This window comes from Etheostoma cragini, chromosome 20 (assembly GCF_013103735.1).
Source record: "Etheostoma cragini isolate CJK2018 chromosome 20, CSU_Ecrag_1.0, whole genome shotgun sequence".
NCBI lineage: Eukaryota > Metazoa > Chordata > Actinopteri > Perciformes > Percidae > Etheostoma > Etheostoma cragini.
The window spans coordinates 8,011,784-8,032,559 of record NC_048426.1 but is presented as its reverse complement, the minus strand read 5'-3'; the positions used below and the strand labels follow the sequence as shown (position 1 = coordinate 8,032,559).

At 41.6% G+C, this 20,776-nt stretch overlaps 1 protein-coding gene across 4 annotated transcripts in view; it reads left to right on the top strand.

The window, feature by feature from the left end:
• Window positions 1–20,776, top strand: part of grin3ba (glutamate receptor, ionotropic, N-methyl-D-aspartate 3Ba) — a 108,232-nt gene that overhangs the window by 37,050 nt on the left and 50,406 nt on the right. The window lies entirely within an intron of this gene.

The window sequence follows — 20,776 nt, the reverse complement described above, 5'->3', positions numbered from 1 at the left end:
TGTGTACAAACTTGTAGGTAAGCAATACATGTGTGTTTTTACATGTCATGTCAGTATTCCCAGCAGCACTCGAGCTGCTTGCCAGTCAGTCAATCCAGCTCCAGTCATATCCGCCTCTGTCCAACTGATCAGCCAACTGCATCACACACACACACACACAAACACACACACACATACACAAACTCACTTGCAACCAAAACACCACACACACGCATAGAGGCAAATTAAACTGACTTCGATTGTTAAACGGGTTCAAACAGAGACACACACACACACTTTCACATACACAAGCTGGACTAAGAGGCGGAATTAGGGGGAGAGGGGGAGGAAGGTGTGAGGGGGGGCGATTTATAGTTTAAGTCTGAAATCTTTGTCCTGTTGCGTCTCTCTTTGTCAACAATGGATTGCTTATTCGATTCCAATATAGCTTGTATGAATGAGAAGTCACACCACTTGACGAATGTGTTCAGCAATGCAAGGAGATAAGCAGGCGAGAGCTGAAGCAAAAAGAGAGAGGAGAGATGAGGGGAGAAAGAGAGGAAGGGTTGGGCCGGGGAGGAGGAGAGGGCTTTTTTTGAGCTGTGGGAGTCCTTTCAGTTCTTCAGAAATGTGCCAAGCAGTCAGTCGGCAAAAAACAACATCACTCTCTTTCTCTCTGTGTCTCACTGTTTATTTAGCTTTTTTTTGGCAACAATTCCAACCAGAATTTTCACATAGATGGACGTTTGTTTGTTGGTTAGCTTGGTAAGCTGCCGTAATGCCAGTTTTCCTCGGTGTCATGCTAGTCTCTTCTTGGTTCATAGGAGGTGACATGTTCTCGGTGTCTGGCAGCAGCCAGCAACATCTGTTTGTTAGGAAGCCGTAGAGGAAAGAACAGAGCAGCTATGATGAGGAGTAGCAAACAACTAAAAAGTCTGGGGACAGAAACTCCAAATTAAAAATGGTAAAAGATGTCACAGTACACAGTCTGTGACCAAGGAAGAGTGATCTTTAGGAGAAGGAAGAGCAGAAAAATCAGCCATTTAGAACCTGAAATAAAATAAGTTATAATAGGAGTAAGAAAGTTGCTTATCAAGAATGCTCCCTTTCTTTCTTTGGTATAACAGTTATTGTGAATTTTATATATTTATTTAGATTTGAAGACCTCCGCTTGTGAGGGGCTTTTTCTCTATTTTCTGACATTTTAGTCGGTCAACAATTGACATTGACGATTTATCAACCCGTTGCTTTGTCGATGGCGAGGAAAAACCATTAGTCGCAGCCCTCAGACAGTGTGATTTTCAGAACATGGCCATTGGCCAGTCAAGGATTCTCTTAGCACCCCAGGGTGCACCTCCATAGACAGGAAGCAATGTGAGAAATGCCTATTGTAGAAGGAGGCTGGAAGGAGGTGGGCCAGGTTCCTAAACACACAAAGAGAGGGCAGTGGTTAAACCCACTCACCACTGTACAAACAGGGAACAGTACAATGTTTTTTCTCCTGATAGCAAAATACACAAACAGAAGATATCATTCTAATTAAAAATGCTATTTATGTTTTAGCATCAATAGAGGAGGAGTACTCTGGAGAGGGGGAAGGAGGGCGGGAGAAATGCAGAGACAAAGCAAACTCCTCTGCCAACGAAATGTCTGGATCCATCACTGATTGATCCAAATAGAGGAGGTTTCTTTTGTGTTTGTCTCTGCGAGGAGAGTCTTCTCCCCAGAGTTTTTGAAATTGTGGAATTTTTCTGCAGGGTATTGGGAATTGAGCCCATGTTTGTCTGCTGAACAGATTCCTTCTCTGGACATCGGAGAGAGGTAGATAGACACAGACAGAAACGTGCACATGCAGCGGGAGACACTTGCTATGCATTCCTTCTTTCCAACTGTCAAGTAAGGTTGAACCACATTTGAAAATACTACAAACAGAAAAGTAACTTGTTGAGTGTGGCTCGATGGGACTCCCTCAAGGCCAAAACACATGCCCATGAGGGGGGAAAACACTATCTTTCAAGATTACTGCGGTATTTGGCTCTGCATTATTATCTACTGTCTGCTAATTCTTCCCATATTTCACGTTTTCTCTGAAGACAAAAACAACTAAATTGGCACAGCCACGGTGGGGGCGGAGTGACATTCGTTGGAGGTTGTGATGATAGGTGATTCCAAGACTACCTTTCAGTTCACCCAAAACCACTGCTGCAGGGGTTGTCATCGTTATGTACTTGACAGGTGAATTTCCTTTACTTACCACGAGTTTGCTATTGTTAGAATAATGCTGTGTTGCAAAACTTGGCAGCGGGAGAAACACAGCCAGACAGAGGGACAGAAAGGCAGAAAGAGACAGAGGTTGGTCGTCCGTCTGCGGTCTCTCCTCTCCTCTCTCTGTCAGACAGCTGTGGGACTTGGTGATGCATCTCAGCGAGAAATTGCTTATTCCTCCTAACCTACTTAAGCTAATTAGAACCAGTGTGTGACCCCTAAATGTAAATCTCTCCCATTCATCTATGGCAGTGAGGATGGGAGGAGAGGAGCAAGGAAAGAGGAACAGAGGGTGGAAGGGAAATCTAAAGGAAAGGACCTTCTTATTCTCATCAGGGACGTTATAGGCATTCTAGCAGGTGATTTGTTTATCAATAGCGTCTCATGGAACGGGTGTAAGAAATGAAATTGACTATTTGATGTTTAAGCGAAGAGACTCAGAAATAACCTTAATTAACTCCCCCCAAAAAATCATGATCTGGGCTGCAAAATTGGTATTCTGCCAGTATGCGAGGGTGTGTTGGTAATAGGAGCATAGTCATTACAGAGTAAAATAATTTGTTTTTGCATTTGTCAACAGATTTAATTGAAAAAGAACATTATGCAATCTAAGTCTATTTGTTATGTGGCCGGCCCTTTTTTGAAGCGCAGTCTTACCAAACAACTCTTCATTCGCTGATAATATCTCAGAATTTATTTTGTGGATCATGATTTCTATTCCCAAAATGTATTAGCAGGGAAAGCTGAAGGAAATGGTTTTTGCTGATTCCTGAATGTGATTAGGTGAGAGGGGTGGTATGGTGTGAATTCATTATTTGTCATTCTTCACAGTAGAAGCTCTGTTTCTGTCACTTTATTCCCAGCTAAACCTTTTGGCTGCAAATTCATCCATAAAGCACATTACTGTATTTCACAGAGTCTGATTCTGAATGCCATATTTTCTTTCAATTTGTTGTTCAGTTATCTCAATTATTTCCACGTTGAATGTTCGTTATAACACTCCCTACGAAAAAGAAGAGATTTTCTTTTTTTTAACCAGATCTTGATCATATGTATTCACATTATAAGTTCTTGTAAATGCTTTTGAAATCCTGTTGCTCTGACCCCTTGCTCTCATTACTGTTTGCAATAATTTATGTTGACAATTTGATCTGAAACTACTTGTAATGTAGCTTATTGTGCAGCTGCAATTTAAGTCCCTCTGAATCAGGGCATTAGTTGAATCCCTAAACTGCAAATGTTGATGTCACTGTAATTAGCCCTTTCCCTACGATATAATCACTACAATACACACTCAAGTACAGTCAAGTTGTGTATTATTCAGGATTTTTTTCTTGTAGTTTATGACTCGGAATAACCTTTGTCGTTCTGTTGGGGGAATTAGTCTCCCCTCTGCAATCTATCCATCCTGCATTCTTTCATTAAGTCATTCCTTTTTTTTAATGACATACCTCATTCTGCTTAGTAAAATGAAGATTAGTACAGTAAAAAACCCAATTTGTGACTTTGAATGAAATTACATTTTAATCCAGGGACCCTGCTGAATAAGACGCATTGTGGCTCTGAGCTAGCCCTGCTCTCAGAGGACACGCACACTGCACACACTTTTTACACACAAACAACCTCTCAACCGTGCACGCACATATGCAGTGGAGCACATGCACAAGCCCCACACAAATGTATACCTTTTTATATGTGTAATTCACACACACGTACAGCGTCGGCTCTGTGCTCACTAAAGGTTATTAAGCCTAATGAGGCGTTGCAAGGCCATGCTGCCTTTAGTGTTTTCTTTGAGATGGTGAGGGGATTTGGGCTCCGACCACAGTGGAATAAATGACTGGAAAGAGAGGGACAAAACTTGTGCCCAGCCAGAGCCTAAGGCAAACTGACAGTTTGAGACAAGCCCGCCACTTAATGCAAACAGCTCAAAGCTTTTTCTTTATTAGTGTTATGATGACAGTTCAGTGCGGTCTTGACTGAGCCAGATTAATTGAGCAGAGCAGAAACAGCACAGTGTGTATTACCAAAAGGACTATGGGCCTGTTTGAGCTGCTTAGTATGGCATTTGAGTTTGTATTCTAATGTTTGGCTTGTGTTTGGCTGGTGTTTTTTTGCCTCTGGTGAAACAAATGTTTCCAGTAACTCCAAATTATGATATTTCTCCATACAGTTTTCTCCAAAAAAAATAAACAAATGAAGCAGACCAATGATGGCAAGATGCAAATATGGAAAGGAATGTCTGCACGTATAAGGGAGACAGGGAAATGTGGTTGTCATTATAGAGAGTTGTTAGAGGGATAGCAAGAGGTATGAAGGGATCAAAAATTGAGGGATCAGTCAAGCAAGAGGCAATCAGTTGGTGGGGAATACTGAAATGGGGAATAGGGGTTAAGGGAAAAAGGGATAAGAGGGAGAAATCAAGCAGTTGGGTACGATGCGTTAAGCAAGGACAGCAAAAACTCTGTTGCAGAATGGGGTAACTAGGGAATAGAATAAGAAAGGAAAACAGATGAAAGATGCAGGGACAAGGAAGAAAAGGCTAACTAAGCGAGTGGGGAAATTGGTAAAGAGGGACATAGAAAGAAACCTAGGAATCCAGTTGTAGGACACATGAAATAGGGATCGAGGATAAACATTGGGTTGAGGGAACAAGGAAGGAAGAGTCAGAGAGGAAATGATGGAAATAGATGATATTAACAAGGCAAGGAGGAATTGACAAAGGAAAGGGAAAAAGGTGGTCAGTAATGTGAAAAGGCGGGGATCAGATGTAGGGAAGGAGAGCAAAATGAAGAAAGAAATGGATTAGCTACGGACCATGGAAAGGAAGGAACAATGGGATAAATTTGGTATAGATTGAGTTTTCAAATCAAACAAAAGGAGCAATCGGGTAGAAAAGAATCAAAGGAAGAAATTGTCTAAGAAGAAAGTTAGGAATCTGGTGGGGAGTTGGTAAAGAAGGGATCAGCAGAGGAAGGGATAAAGTAGATCGAGGGTTGCAGGAATGGAAGATGAGGGGATGAGGGTATTGAGGGTATATAGGGAGGGATGAAGAGAGGCCTGGGCCTTGTGCTTTCTCTTCCATTGAGGAGTTTAATGGAGGCAGTTTTATCTAAACTGTGCCGGTTCATTAGAGGATTAGTGAGTGATAACTGAGCTATCTCTGATTGAAAATACCTCACACATCTACCTGCGCAAGCCCAAACAGATAAGTGAATACACACATACACACACACACACACACACACACACACACACACACACATACATTCTGTCTAACGCTTGCACACACTGCAAATGTACATGATACCCAATCTTATGCACAAACTTATTTAAAACACACACAGAGATGTAAAGACGCATGTTGACATACTTTCCAACTTTCCACATTCTGTAAAAGTTATTCTCATCTTTACGTGTGTGTGGGTGTGTGTGTGTGTGTGTGTGTATATGTGTGTGTGTGTGTGTGTGTGTGTGTGTCGGTGTGTGTGTTACTTTAGGGGGCGACTGAGGCAGAACACTCGAAATCTAGGTCAGGTGGGCTTCAGTGATAAGGGCATACTTGGAGACAACTCACACGCACACACACATATAGGGCTCTATAGAAGTTTCCATAGGTCACAGGTGAAAGACAAGCAGACGGAAGAGGCAGACAGGAGGCAAGACAGGTAAGAGAAGGTGAGAGAGACATGCGCTGATGTGAGATTAAACAGATGCTGACAGATGGCTGTGGGACACGGTTGAACAAGCGCCAAAGCGACAGGTTAGCCACACCCGGGGTGACGACAAGAAAGTGGGGAAAATGTCCAGAAAGGGGGAAGACAGTGAAGTAACAAAGGATAAAGAGGAAGTGGGAGAAAGAGCTGCAGAACGAGAACAACCTAGACGGACAGAGTGAGCGATTCAGACAAGTTGAATGGGGAGGATTAAATGAAGAGAAAAAGACAGCAAGTAAAGTGAGCAAGCTAGTGAACGCCAATGTTACAGAGAGACAAGCTGTCAGAGATGAAGTTATTTGAGAGGCGGGCTCAGCGCAGACAGGGGGATTGAAAGATGGTAGACCCAAAGGTAACTTCTGTGTTCCTTCTGGGATATTTATGTTGGGAGTTGGCAAGAAAACAGGGATGATTTAGAGCCCATCTGGATGGGCTTCAACACCACCTGCCCGCAGAGGAAAGGCTGTCTGTAAGGAGACACACACCAGTGCACCGGTGGCACTCACACTCGAATGAACATCGTTAACATAGGTTACATGTGTAGAACTGCAGCCATGTCATCTATTCTCCAGCTCGTTAGATCTGAAATTGAATGATCAACATTCTTTTGAAATGCTGGTTTTTAGGGCAATGCACCAGGACTATGATCCTAAACATATTTGAAAAATATATGTTTATTGAGCTTTTTATATAATAATATAAACACAACAATAAGATAACAACAACAACAACAACAACAACAACGCTCAGTACAACATTGGTCTAGACGGTCTATACACATTTACATTTCACATGCACCCATCCAGCACAATGAATAGGAAATAAATTTAAAAAAAAATACACCCCAGTTCTCAGTTCTGGAAGTTCAAAATGTCGAGGTTGCAAGTACAGTGTTAAGAGCAGGACGTAGGGACAGAGGCTAGCCAAGAACAACACTCAAAAGCACTGGAGCCACTGTGGTGTTGGAAAATGGAAGATATGGAGCCCAAATGTTCATAAACTGCCCCTGTGAAGAGGGAAGCAGACAGGCCAGGTACTCAAGAGGAAAACATTTCATGATTATCTCATGCCAGTTTGATTTAGTAGGGGGTTTGTCACTTATCCAAGACAGAAAGATGTTCTTCTTTGCTGCATATGTGAGGATATTATACAGTCTGCTAGCGTTAGCATCCACAATAGTATCTTGACTGGGGTAAACCAGGATTAAAGAAAGGGGGTCCATGTGCAACATAACACCAGAAATATGGCCCAGATCTTGGAAAACACCCAGCCAGTATGTTTGAATTTTAGGACAAGACCAGACACAATGAGTATAGGTGTCCACTGAGATTTTACATTTTAAACATGCAGATGAGAGTTAAGTTCATCTTTTGTTAGGAGAGATTTGTAAACTGTGCACATCTTAAATTGCAGCAACCTGGGAGGGTTACACAGAGTCCATATCTTCGTCCATTTATTCCCATCAATATTTATACCAAGTTCATCTCGCCATTTTTGCATAACATCCTGTACATTTATCACATCAATCTTGCTTAAGACATTGTAAAAGCGAGTAATGGATTTCTTAGCTAGGCCAAGGTGGAGCAATGGTTCAACTGCAGATGTAGTGACAATATTGTGTAGCTCCCCTGTTAATGAAGTCCTGAATCAGCAGGTATTTGAAAAAGTCATGCCTGGGGAGATAATAATTTTTTCGAAGTTGTGCAAATGAAGCATAGATGCACCCTTAAACATCCTCTTTATCCCTTTTTAAGTGTTTTACCCACCATCCACCATGAAGAACCATAAGAAGTTAAGATTGCCCTGAATTGGAACCAATGGGGATGTTAGTCCAGACCTCCCTTCAAGCTTTTGTGTAATACACCATGCGTTTAATGCATTAGAGATTATAGTGTTGTTTTTACAATGCCTCTTGGCTAACGTTAAGTCCTTAAAGGCCAAAAGGCCTAATGGGGAGCCTGAGAGCTGGGATTTTTCTAAACTCAGCAATTCAGAAGTGAGATCCTCCTTGACCCAATTTGCTATAAATCTTTGCTATAAAGCTGATACCATCTGATGTTGGGAAGATCTAGACCTCCCTTCGAACTAGGGAATTATAGTTTTGCTACTTTTAGCCTGGGCTTTCTCTTATTCCATATGAAGGCACTCAGCCAGCCATTCAGCAGCTTCAGCACCTTGCCTGACAAAAGTAGAGGGATCATCTGTAGGGGTTATAATAATCTTGGCAAAATATTCATTTTAATAATAGAAACTCTACCAAGCAATGACAAAGGAAGGGGAGCCCATCTGACCAGGTCCTTCCTTACTGAGTCTAGGAGGGGTTAAAATTAGCCTTAAAAATGTCATGAAACAAAGGTGTGATGTGAATACCCAGGTATACAAAACCTGTAATGGACCATTTGAATGTGGATGAGGGTAGTGTGTCAGTTCTATCTTAGCCAAAGATTTAGAGAAATTGATTTTGTAACCCGAAAAACATCCAAACAGAGCGATTACATCAACAAGGCGTGACCCAGAGGTTTCAGGCTCCAGCACATAAGCAAAACAGTGTCCGTGTAATTTGCAATTTTATGTTGGATCCCACCAACAGTTATGCCAACTATTTTAGAGTCTTGCCTTATGGCCTCAGCGAGAGGCTCCATGACAAGGGCAAAATGGGCGGGGCTGATGTGTTGAGCGATGACGTGGGAAGCTGTCAGATCTATAGCCATTGGTGATGACTGCTGCCGTGGTATTTTTATATAATAGTTTGACCCATCTAATAAAATAAACTCCCTCATTAAATTTATAAAAGACAGTAAACAGGTATGCCCATTCAACATGGTCAAATGCCTTCTCTGCATCCAATGAAATGACCATGCTATCAATTTCCGGTGTCTGACCAATATTGATAATATGGAGAAGCCTCCTCACAGGCTAGAACTTCTACCTTTTGATAAAGCCTGTCTGATCCTCTCTGATTAGAAAAGGTAGAACTTTCTGGAGACTTAATGCCAATATGTTGGATAGAATTTTAATGTCCTGATTCAGAAGAGCAACGGGCCTGTGTCCTAAGCAGTCCTAAGGGGACTTCCCTTTTCTTTTCTATTTAAATTAAGGTGATATTGGCTTCTCTTAGTGAATGGCGGAGGCTACCAGTGATGAAAGAACATTCCAACATTTCCAAGAAGGGGTCTACAAGCACATCTTAAAATTCTCCATAGAATTCCCCTCTCCTGCATCACGCCCTGTTGCCTTGCCTGACGGCAGGCCCTTAAGTGCCAATAAGTCCTCCTCCCTGAAGATGGCAACATTTCATTCACCTTTTTGGGGAATCGGAGATGTTTGGAAGGGTTAGTCCCCCTAAAAGTAGTCCATGCTGTCTGACACTCCCTGTGGTTGATTTGGTTCATACCGTAAAATTGCCTGAAAGTGTTATTCATGTTTTTGTTATCAAAATGGCGGGTGCCATTCCAATCAAAAAGAGTTTTGGTCAAATGAGATAAATACTTACTGAACGTATCCCCATACGCATACAGCCTTTGCTTTGAGAAGAGGAGAGCATTCTTAGCTTGCTGGGTTAGCAAAGGATCAAGAGCAGCCTTTATTGTGTCTTTCCTCTGCAGCAGTGACAGAGGATGCAAAGTGCACTTTTAAAATCTGTCAGTTCTTTCTTGAGTTTTAATTGTTGTTCTAATTGTCTTTTCTTTTTCAAGGATGAATAGGCTATAATTATGCCCCTGATGTATGCTTTTGCAGTTTCCCACAGTAAGGATGGGTTGTTAGTAGATTGTGAATTAATAGACAAAAATATGTTAAATTCACTTTTCTGGTGAGAGATGAATTTGTCATCTTTCAGGAGACGTGTATCGAATCTCCAGCCTTTACTTTTCGCAGTGTCTGTGTCAAGAGATAATTCAAGGTGCAGAATTGACACAATATTTCCTGTTAAGCAAGAAGACGCAGATTGCATCACAGACTGGGGTGCGAAAAAATAATTTGTGTGAGGAGGGGAGTAAAAGTTAAATTCTCTCTCCGATAGGTGTAGCATTCCCCATTTATCAACCATCTGGATTCTCAACAAGTCAACAAAAGGGATCTAGCCTGGTTTGACAGAGGAGAATTTTGTGGGGGATGTCTATCAAGTTGAGGATTAAGTAGATAATTAAAGTCATCTCCCACCAAGGCCAGGGATGAAGACAATTCTGCAAATTCTGAAAAAGCTTGAGTTAGGACATCTGGAGAATAGTTAGGTGGGCAATAGAGATTCATAATAGTAATTTCTTTCTCACTTAAGAAACCATTTATAATCTCAAATCTTCTGTACTTGTCCTTTTTATCCATTTTATTTCATTGGAATGGTAGATTCTTGTGTATCAATAACATCCCCTCTGCTACTGGTGGTAAGAGAAGACAAGTTCACCTAGCCAACCCAGCTGTATTTAAGTTTGAGATGCTCACTGCCCTCTAAGCTGGACTCTTATAGTAGAGCCACATCTACCCTCTCCGTCTTCAACAAAGAAAAAACATTTCTTCACTTCACCTCAAACCTCTTATATTCCTTGAACAGAGTTTTAACTTTATTATGTGGCATCATTCTATTTGCAATTACAATGAATTTAGTTGAGTATCCATACAGATGACAAGAGATGCAGTTTTATATAGTCCATATTATATTGAACTGCTTTTAGGGGCATGTTTTTAGGTAGTTTAACCAAATATATCAACATAATACACTGAGAGACCAGTGCTGAGCATGAACTTCCACTGAGTTTTTTTTAAGGCTAATAAGTAAAAAATGCCCAAACCAAGAAAGTTGAGAAGAAGACTGCAGCACAGGGAAGAAATCAGAAGTCTGCTGAGGTCCGTGGATCACGGACTTAAAATATTAAATATGATCACTTTGTTTGAAGTCAAACTCTTCCCTTTTTTATTTAACACAAACAAAAATGAAAGGCCTACTACAGCAATTGTAATTTTCCAATGGGTATTTATTTGTGGAAACCGTGTCTTAGCCTTGAGATGGGCAGTTTAAATGACTTCAGTTGAGAGCTGGCTTTGCTCGGAGACATGTTGTCAACATCCATTGTGTGCTGCTGACTGATGATCTTCACGTTGTGTAGCCTCCGATCATTTATACAGCAGGGGGTTTCAAAGTCTGGCATTGTAGGCCGCCCACAGACAAACACCCTCCGTCTACTGTCTTGTAAAATAAAACATATTGTTATTGCAACAGAAAAAAAGTTGGTAACTCTTGTTTGTTGTTTGTTTGTCTTACTTTGATTTAGGAGATAATCATGCTTAAATTGTTGGCAGTGAAGTGAAGTTGCAACAGTATAGACATAAACAGGAAGTATAATGTTACCATGGAGTCAATTAGTTAGCTGTGGGCTTATATTTATTTAGTTTGGCAAACTGGCACCATTAAACGTCTGACAAATGTGCTTTTAGCACTTCCTGTTTGCAATATATCTTTATATTTAGAAACAACATCACTGGATTACAAAAAAAACAACTAAATATTCTCAGGCAAGTTCTGGGTTTATAAGAAGCTACTTTTTGCTACGATTTCAAGATTCAAGAACTTTATTTGTCATTTGTGTTTTCACACATAGGAACTCTTGTGCGGTTGTTACTCACAGTCAAGTTGAGTTTAAAAAGACACACAAAGCATTTACATTATAAATAAATAAAATAGCACAAAACCATTAAAAAGCACAAATAAAAATATGTAAATTTGCATTCCTAAATAACAAAAAGTATAATTGCATATTGCCCTTGGCCCCTAAAGACAGCCCTTTATAAGATATTGAAGTGCACAGTTATTATTAAATAAATAAATGAATAAGATGCACAGGTGTATTGCACCATATGTTATGTTACACAGGCCCTGAGCAAAATAGTTCATTTGGTTCTGGCCAAAAGTCTCACCGCAGCTGGAAGAAGCTCTTATAAAACCGTGTTCTTCTAGATGTATTGATGTTTATTCACAATGGCCAACAGCACCAAAACACTGCTTTCTGACTTTACTGAAACACTTGACACACTGCCCCACATAGACAAATGCACACTGCACAATGCAGCAATACACACAATCTCTCTTCTATCTGCCATATATTACATAGACATATTGATGTAAAAGTGATAATACATTCTATCCACACAAAAACACACTCTTGGACCTGTTTGCAAAACATAGCAAAATACACACTTACACACACTTAGACATGACAGTCGCAGCTCTATCCCACACATGCATGGATGCGCACGCTCAGTCGGATTGTATCCAGGAGCATCCATCACACACACTAGCGGTTGTCATTTGTTGGGAAGTCTTGTGTCGGTCTGTCTCTCTCTCTCTCTTTCTCTTCCACTCTCTCTCTTTCTTTCTCCCACTCTCTCCTTCTCCCATTCTCTTTCTGTATTGACCTCTGCGTTGGAGCTGCCTCCATAAAACAGAGCAGAGCGGAACGACAGATACATTCTGAGTGATGTCCCAAGCTGACTGCTGGTGCAGAAAAAAAAAAACATCAAGATGATCTGATATTCATATGCACAACATCTAACACATAAACACTATTTACGAGCTGGAAGGAGACATGCAGACATAGTTGAACTGGTAGAGAGTCACTGCGAGACAGGGTAGCGGGAGAAAGAGATTTGATGGGGAGAGGATTGAAGGCAACGGATGGGTGAATATGACAAGAAGACAATAAATGAGAGCTTAAGGGTATGCTCCCCAAAAGGAAAAGAAGGGAGAAATAAAGGGTAAAAAAAGTGTGATAGAGGGAAGAGAAACTGGATGTGATCAATTTTCTTTCCTCATTGCCTTTCACACAGAGGACAGACCGTCCTCCAGATAGCGCTAACACACACTTATCTCATGCCAAGTCACGCAAGAGAGCGGAGCAATATTTCACTATAATTTAGGTCAGAAGCATGCATATATCTTGCATCTATCCCTCATTCGTTCTGCTTTTTTTCATTAAAAGGAGAACCGAACCATACCAGAAAATTACAATTATTTATAACCCTTTTGGAGATTTATTCCACGACCAATGTCTGGACAATTTGGAAAGGGGACGACATCCATGACAAATGGCATGACACGGAAACAAATCACTTTCTGTCTCAAAGGAGAGTATGATACCTCCATGGCTGAACAGCAGCCAGTGTAGGCTGTCATAGTCGGGTTCTTGGGTTGTTGATATAATATTGTATGAGGGACACAGATGTTGTGTTGCTGTTAAAAACAGTACAGAACTGAGCCGAATCAATAAAGTTTTAAACCACCTGAGGCGAGGAAAACTGTATGAAGATTTTTTTAAATTCATTAACAAGGGAAAGTACAAGCATATCTTTTTTATTTTTTGTATTATCTGTAATAGGGTTTGTTTATTTTATGAGCAGGTGAGTGTTGATGACAGGCTGAGCTTTTGCTGTTTATATTTTTCAGCTATGACACACTGGCAGAGTGGACTGGCCTTGAGGCATTGAGGTGGAATGGTTTGGTTGAGTGGTCCTTTTCAAGCGGGACAGCTGGACATAATGGTTGGGTAGAGATATCTTCTTTATTTACTCTGCTGAGGACTGCTGAGAGAGAGAGAGAGAGAGAGAGAGGCTATAATATTGAGCGAGGGAAGAGAGATCTCAATTTTGGTGGAGAGGCAAAATCTATTGCCACTAATAATGGAACCGACAATAGAAACCAACGAAACAAACAGCTGCACCCTCACCCACGGGCCTTAATTCACCCAGTCTTCTTGTCTCTATGAAGAACAGGCATTCAGCGCAGTGTCTCCAAACATTTTGTGTATTCTTTTCATTTCTGAGCTTTTTTTTTTACGGCACTTATCAAAAGCATCTTTTTGAAGGTAGAGAAGTGTCTTGGTCAAGGGAATAAAAATCACACCTGTCCAAATATTACCAATATTAATCAGTTGCATGCTTGAAGTTGCCAAAATACTATATCCCTATGAAACAGATGTTATCTAACACATTATACGTGTAGTACTCTGGGACCAGCTAGCTTAAATGTTGAATACTCATCCCCGACTTCTCCAGCTGGCAATGAAATAAAGTTTATACATTTACACATCCGTGAGAGATTAAGCATTAAAATGAATATTTCATGCTTTGACTCTGTTATAATTTTGGTCCAACTGAATGAATAGTTGGGTTTCTACATGAAATTCAACTGGGATCTAAGGAGTTCCTCTCATCTGGTGTACATGGTCATCCAGTTTTGTTGTGATTAATTTTTTTGGCAGAAACATAGCAGGGCTTATGACTCAGCAAAGCAATGATTGTTTTGGACATTCCAGTGGCAGTCACTCCCAGACTTTGTTTAAATGTGCTAATTTTCGAAATGGCCCCGCATTACAGTTACAGCATTCATTGGCAGCCTTGTCAGCTCTGGTTAAAGGATGCCTGATAGACCGGGACGCGCCCGGTCGGCCCATTCCAGTTCTGTGTCCATTCTCTGTCAGTTCCAATCAGACCCATCACAACTAGAGCGGTGCTGGGCTACAGGTCGACTGCCAAGGCAATCTCAGCAGCAGCGGGGTTCCTCCCCTCTTACTGTTTGTGGGCATTTGTGTCTTCTGTCATATTTTGGATGATAAAAAAAGGCTTTGTGTTGTCAGTGTGTGTTTAGAAGTGTGTACATTCCTGTCCTGTCTTCCGTTTGTTGTGCAACTGGTGAAGTACTTTAATTAATCAAGCACAGAGTGTAACCCATTGTAATGGGAAAATTATATTTAATCATTGATTTTCTTATTAATTATTCATAATGAGATCTCCAATGCCTCTCAGAGTATATGACTTCTGTATCTGTCATCTGTTTGTCATGACTCCACACCATTTCCTTGAAGAATAGATGACGTGGAGCCTGACAGAAACAGTTGCTTGTATCACATCTGACATTGTTGTTATATTATTTCAAATGTTTAGCATGAAGGATGCTCACAATTCCTTTGGCTGTAGCAGCAGTACAAGGACAGGAATGTACAACACGTGTCATGAACCGCGGGTAGCTAGTTAGCTAGCGCTTACTGATAACTCAAGCTGGAGTGTTGATTTGTTTCTTTAAATTCAACGGTGATTTATTTTCAAGGCCATTATTTCGCTATCTTTCGGGAGGCAGAGTAGGCATTTCATTCATATGAAATGTTTTTCACTCCGACAAATGAAAACATGGACTCTAAGTAGGGCCAGGGGTGGTCTCCTTCCTCTCCGCCACGATCCCGATCACTGGTGTTTCTGGTTCTTCCATCTCAAAAACAAACTAACAAAGCTCAAGTGTTGTGAATGCAGGCAGGCGGCAGAGCGAAAGGCAGAACGGGAGCATGCGTCGTCTTCTTATAAGACAGCTTTGTTGTCCTGGCAGTGATAATGTGGGTTTGGAATGATTTGTAACATGCAGCACATAAAAAATGTAATGGAGTAAAAGTAATAAGCTCATTGGAAATATGTACTGAAGTAAAAGTGGAAGTAGGAGAAAATAATAATACTCCGGTAGACTACTTTGTTACTACACTTCTCTGGTGCTGGACAAGTAGCGAACAGTTGGTTTAGTAGACCTTTCTTTTTGACAGCTGACTGTTCAGAAAAAAAACAAGATCAGTTATAATGGGTTGGTCACGATTAGCAGCATCTGTCACATAATAATTTAATCCATTGTAGAAATAAAAAATACCATTAAATGTAAATACCTGATCCACAACTTAGTTAAAGTGCTCATATTGTGCTGTTTGGCTTTTTTGTTCTCCTTTATTGTGTTATATATCTTTGTTGTGCATTTTTATAGGTTTACGAAGTGAAAAAGCCCACAGTCGCCCCCCCCCCCCCCCAACCCCAAGGGACTTACCATCTCCAACAGGAAACACTGTTCACATACTGCTCCACACAGCTCTGTTGTAGTCCAACCTTTACTTCCGTGACAAACAAACTTTGTAACACACGTTATAATGCTCGCCTGGCTGCTACCGTGGCACGCCCTCTGACTGGCTAGTAGTCCTTACCTAGCTACTGCGCATGTGTGACTCCCAACAAAGATGGAATACATGTGCCTCACTCTGCAGCTAAAACAGAGAGCTCAACACATAGGGTGAAAAGAGGAGCTGCAACAATGTGCAGTACAACAAAAATTTTGTTGTTTTTTTAAATTAGAAGATGTACCAGAATAGGTTTACATGGTGTAAATACAATTATGGACCTGAAAAATAGCATAATGTGAGCACCACGTCCTTGGCAGCAGCCCGGGTTCAATACTGACCCGCCGCCATTTGCTGCATGTGCCCCCCCCTTCTTTTTGCCCTTTCCTGTCTTCAAGCTATTCTCTCAATTAATTGCCGTAAAATAATCTTTAAAAAAAATTGCTAAAAGCAAAACCTAAAAAATATATCACAAGGGATTAACAAGCATTCATATTTAATAGTCTAATTCCGGTCTGTGTTTGGGACCTGGTCCAGCTGTACATTAACAAATAGCATGCTTGGACATGTGAGTGTACTGTACTTGGTCAAACTGTACACTATAAGGAGTGCTGGTCAGTTGTAATTTCTTGCTGGCACTTAAAGGATGAGATATTGATCCAACCACACACAACTTATTTCCCTGCTTTACGTAAATCAGTCTGTGATGGACAGGTCCTAGAGCTGGAGCGACCAGCCCATCGACTGTGGATTTCATCAGCATACCTACCTCCATTCTCCAGGCAACCATTGGGTTAACCATGCTTTCAAATCAGCATCATCTGCTTCTCCAAGAGCAATAATTAACAGGGGATATTTTGCACAACATAATAATATTGCTGGTTGTCTCTCTATAGCATGTCTGAGATTGCAAAAGCCTAAGTGATTAGTTTTGCACCAGCACAAATCGCTTGGAGGTAGATTGGCAGCGGAGAGAGCTGGAGGTCCTCAGGAGGAAGGCATTCAGTCCTCCAGCTATTTAATTATGAGGGCGGCAGACCTCTGGGTGCATGGCTTCATTCTCCCACAACAGAGACTCGCTTACAAACTCCATTGAGTGCCTTTGATTGATCTGAAGCCATTTGAGGTGGCCGTGAAAAGACAAAAGGCACTGACAGAAGGAGAGGAGGGGCAGAAGAGGGCAGGGGAGTTGGGAGAGGCAGGAGGGATTAGATGGGAAAAAAAAGATGGAAGGAAAAAGAAGGGGACGGGGAGCGGTCTGTCCGCAGGGAGAGAAGGGTGGAGGCAGGGAGAGGGGAAGAGGGATGCAGGGGAGCAAGACGTTGAAGAATGTGTGCAGAGAGAGGGGTGGGGATGTATTTCCTGGCACAGCACTTTCAACACACTAATAACAAAACTACACATGGACCTAGACATAGTAACATTTACAACCAAGCCCCCACAAAATTCACACTTTAAAAAAATATGGGTTTTTAGAGCTTCCACAGTATCAGGGGAGAAGAGATGTGGATGTATTTGCATAAATGGGTATTATACTCTGAGCCAGTGGACAGTAGCGATGGCTAAAGTAGATAAGATAGAGCTTTCATTCTCTCTCCCTCTCTTATCCTGTTACCACACACGTACTCCATTTACTGCTTACTCATTATTTCCCCCCCTCTCTTTCACTTAAGGACAGAAACCGTCTCTCTTCCTCCGTTTCCTCCTCCTGTCTGCCTGCAGACCCTCTCCCCAACCAAACACATTCATTCTGTATGTTTGTTGTGGAGCTAAAACCCAACTTTTCCTCTTATCTGCTGTACTTAACTCCCAGCATAAGAACTTTTTCAATTACCCCTGCCTCTACCTCTGTGGGTTAGGGACGAAGGCACTGTTTTGGCAGGATAAAGCGTCCGCAGAGGAGAGAGGGAGTGGGGGAAAAGAGAAGGATGGCGGCAGGAGAGGAAGGGAGGGGATGAGAAGTTGAGGGAGAGATTCCGCAGTGACTCTGTTCCAACAAGTCATCTTTCATTTTTATGACTTCAATCAAGTGTCCTTGAAGCCTAAATATACTCGGATCATGCACTTGTATCCTGGCTGAAGGGCTGGGATACCTTTTAAGTAGAATACCTGCGCTGCCCATTGTGGGCATTGATTTTAATGACTGTCATTGTATTGCTGTCATCTATTAGCAAGCAGTGTCGTGTCATGGCTCTGCTTTGGCCCAAATACAAAAATATTTTCTCTGTCTCTCTATCTCACTCTCTTTCTCTCTCTCTCTTTCTCTCTCCACCTCTGTCTTTCATCCATTCTCACACACAGTCTTTATCTTTCTTCCCTTGGCAGGAGACCACTGCAGTTTGTCACACACTGTGCAATATGGTGTGCAGATTGGAATCAGTATATCTTCTTATTCTTCTTCGTGTGTGTGTGTGTGTGTGTGTGTGTGTGTGTGTGTGAGTGTCTCGAAACGGAGTCCGTAAGCTAAGTAAGTAACCTTGCCCAGAGAACTCTCGCTTTAAAAAGTCAACGGTCGCTTTTGTGTGTGTTCCAGGACAGTTACAGAGTTATAGTTGTGTGTAATTCCATCTGCCAGAGTCTACCTCACTAAGATGCACTGCGTGCGTTTTTGTGTGTGTGTGGGTGTGTTCATCCAAAAGCCCACACAGCAGGACTGCCTCCTGTTCCTTCAGCCATTTTTATCCCACGTCCCATTTCCATCCTTCCATTTCTCATTAAGACTGTTCCTGTCCATTATCCTATGCCTTTTTCTGCCTCTTTTTCTCTTCTCCTACGCCTCTACTTCTTGGTCTATCAATCTCCCCTACTCTCTATTTTTGTTATTCTCACCCTCTCTCTCTCTCTCCCTCTTATCACTTTCCACCCCTTCTTTTTTTCTCCTACTCATTTCCCACCTGCATGGGATTGCTGTTCAGAGCCAGCGAGCCCAGCGCTTGTAATACCCTGACCAGAGTTATTTAGCCGTGCTATGACAGGTAGGGAAATGAAATCACCACTTGGCCGTGTGCGTGTTTTTCTTTTCGTTCCCCTTTACAGTTTCTCTTTCCCATTTATGAGACCCTGCTGCAGGGCTATTTTTAGTCGGCTGCCACCTTCTCACTGGCTTATAAAACCCGGCCGTCAAATGTTCACTTAGGCAAAAATTCCCTATTATGATTGCGGGATTGATGAATGATATCATCTGCAGTTGTGTATCCAATGTGCCTCTGCATGATCTGTAATATTTCAGAACTATGTTGAAGATGACTCAAAACTTCAGTAAATCTAAGCAGACTTCTTGCTTCTGGCCCATGATGAATTTATACATTCATTCACTCACATGCACGTTAACTGGTTACTTCCGTGTTCTTAGCGATGCTAGCAGCTTGGCTTTAGGGATGACCATGTCCGTCTGTCTGCCCACTTTATTACTTCATTCCAGATATATGAAATTAATGCAAAACATATGAAATATCTCAACAAATATTGGAGGGATTGCCATGAACTTTTGTAAAGGCATTTATGTTTTCCAGAGGACAACGCCTAATGACTTCAGTGATCCCCCGACATTTCCTCTAGCACGACCATGAGGTTGACATGCATGGTATATAAGTTAAATAGGATGGATTACCATGCAATTTGGTACAAACATTTATGCCTTCCCCCCCCCCCTCCTCCATCTCAGGATGTGGGACCCAGAATATTTTCTCTAGTGCCATTATCATGTCAGAAGTTTTGGTTTACAGCCAAATACCTGCAGAGCTAATGACATTCCCATCAGACTCAGCTCAGCTGTACTTTTTATTTAGTGCTAATTGGCTGTTTATGTTGAAGATGGAGAGAACATGGGAAACATACATAACCTGCTGAACGTCAACTTGTTAGCGTTGCTATCGTGAGCTTGTTGGCATGGGCAGAGAATCCCTCTTTTGTTTGGTTTTGTTTATCTAGTCTAACTACATACAGGTGGGCAAACTAGTGAACATATAACGTACTAAAAATGTTTATGAATATGTAATAAGAAACAAACTAACATATCATTTCATAATTCCCCACCTGCGTTTAGTGAAACATTGTGAGATCTGTTATCACTAATCTCTGTAGGCTGTTTTACTGTGTGTGCTATCAACCAGTAAACTATGCTTCTGATTTGATCATACACCAAATTATATTTAAAAAATGAATGGTGGAGAATGTTAATATGCCGCAGTCTCGATCCATGTGAAATGTGTCCAAAGTAGGTGCAGATCAGCAAGTAGAGGGGCTTTTGTGAGTGTAGCCATAGGCTGCTTTTCTGTTATGCTTTTGCTTCTCCTGCTGGTTCTTCATTCTCATGTGTAGCGTCATGCACACAGTCTTTATGTGTAACAAGCAAGTTGGTCACCCCACCTTTTGAAGCAGAGCATGGGGCATTATGCCCCCTGGAACTCTCCCATAACTCCCATGTTTTGTTTCCAAACAGAAAATGAACCACTGGTGCCGATGCCAGAGTTCCATCGTTCATTCAAAACCTTTTACACTCTCTGTAAAAGGGTCCCATATCAGTCCTAGTGCCGTAAAACTCCTATGTGGATTGATTTGCTCACGCTTCCATAAATAAGTGAGTGTAGTAGCCTAGAGGTCGGAGAAGCAGGCTTGGATGTTACACTTGCTGCTGAGAAATGTGGGGAGAGTAGAGTATGAGGTGCTTTTTACGCAAAGTGGTGGAGGATAGAGGAGGAAGAGTTTGAAAGTGCCAAACTGAATGTAAAACAGGTTGAATATGACAAAGCTTGTGCATGATTGGGTGAGAAAACTTTTCTGCAATGGCTTTTTAAGGGAACAAAAATTCTCCTGCTTTTCTATGAGTCATAAAAAGCTGGTAGTACTTGACAGCATTTCCATCTGCATGTTTCCCCCCCCCCCCCAAGCTCAGGGGCCCAG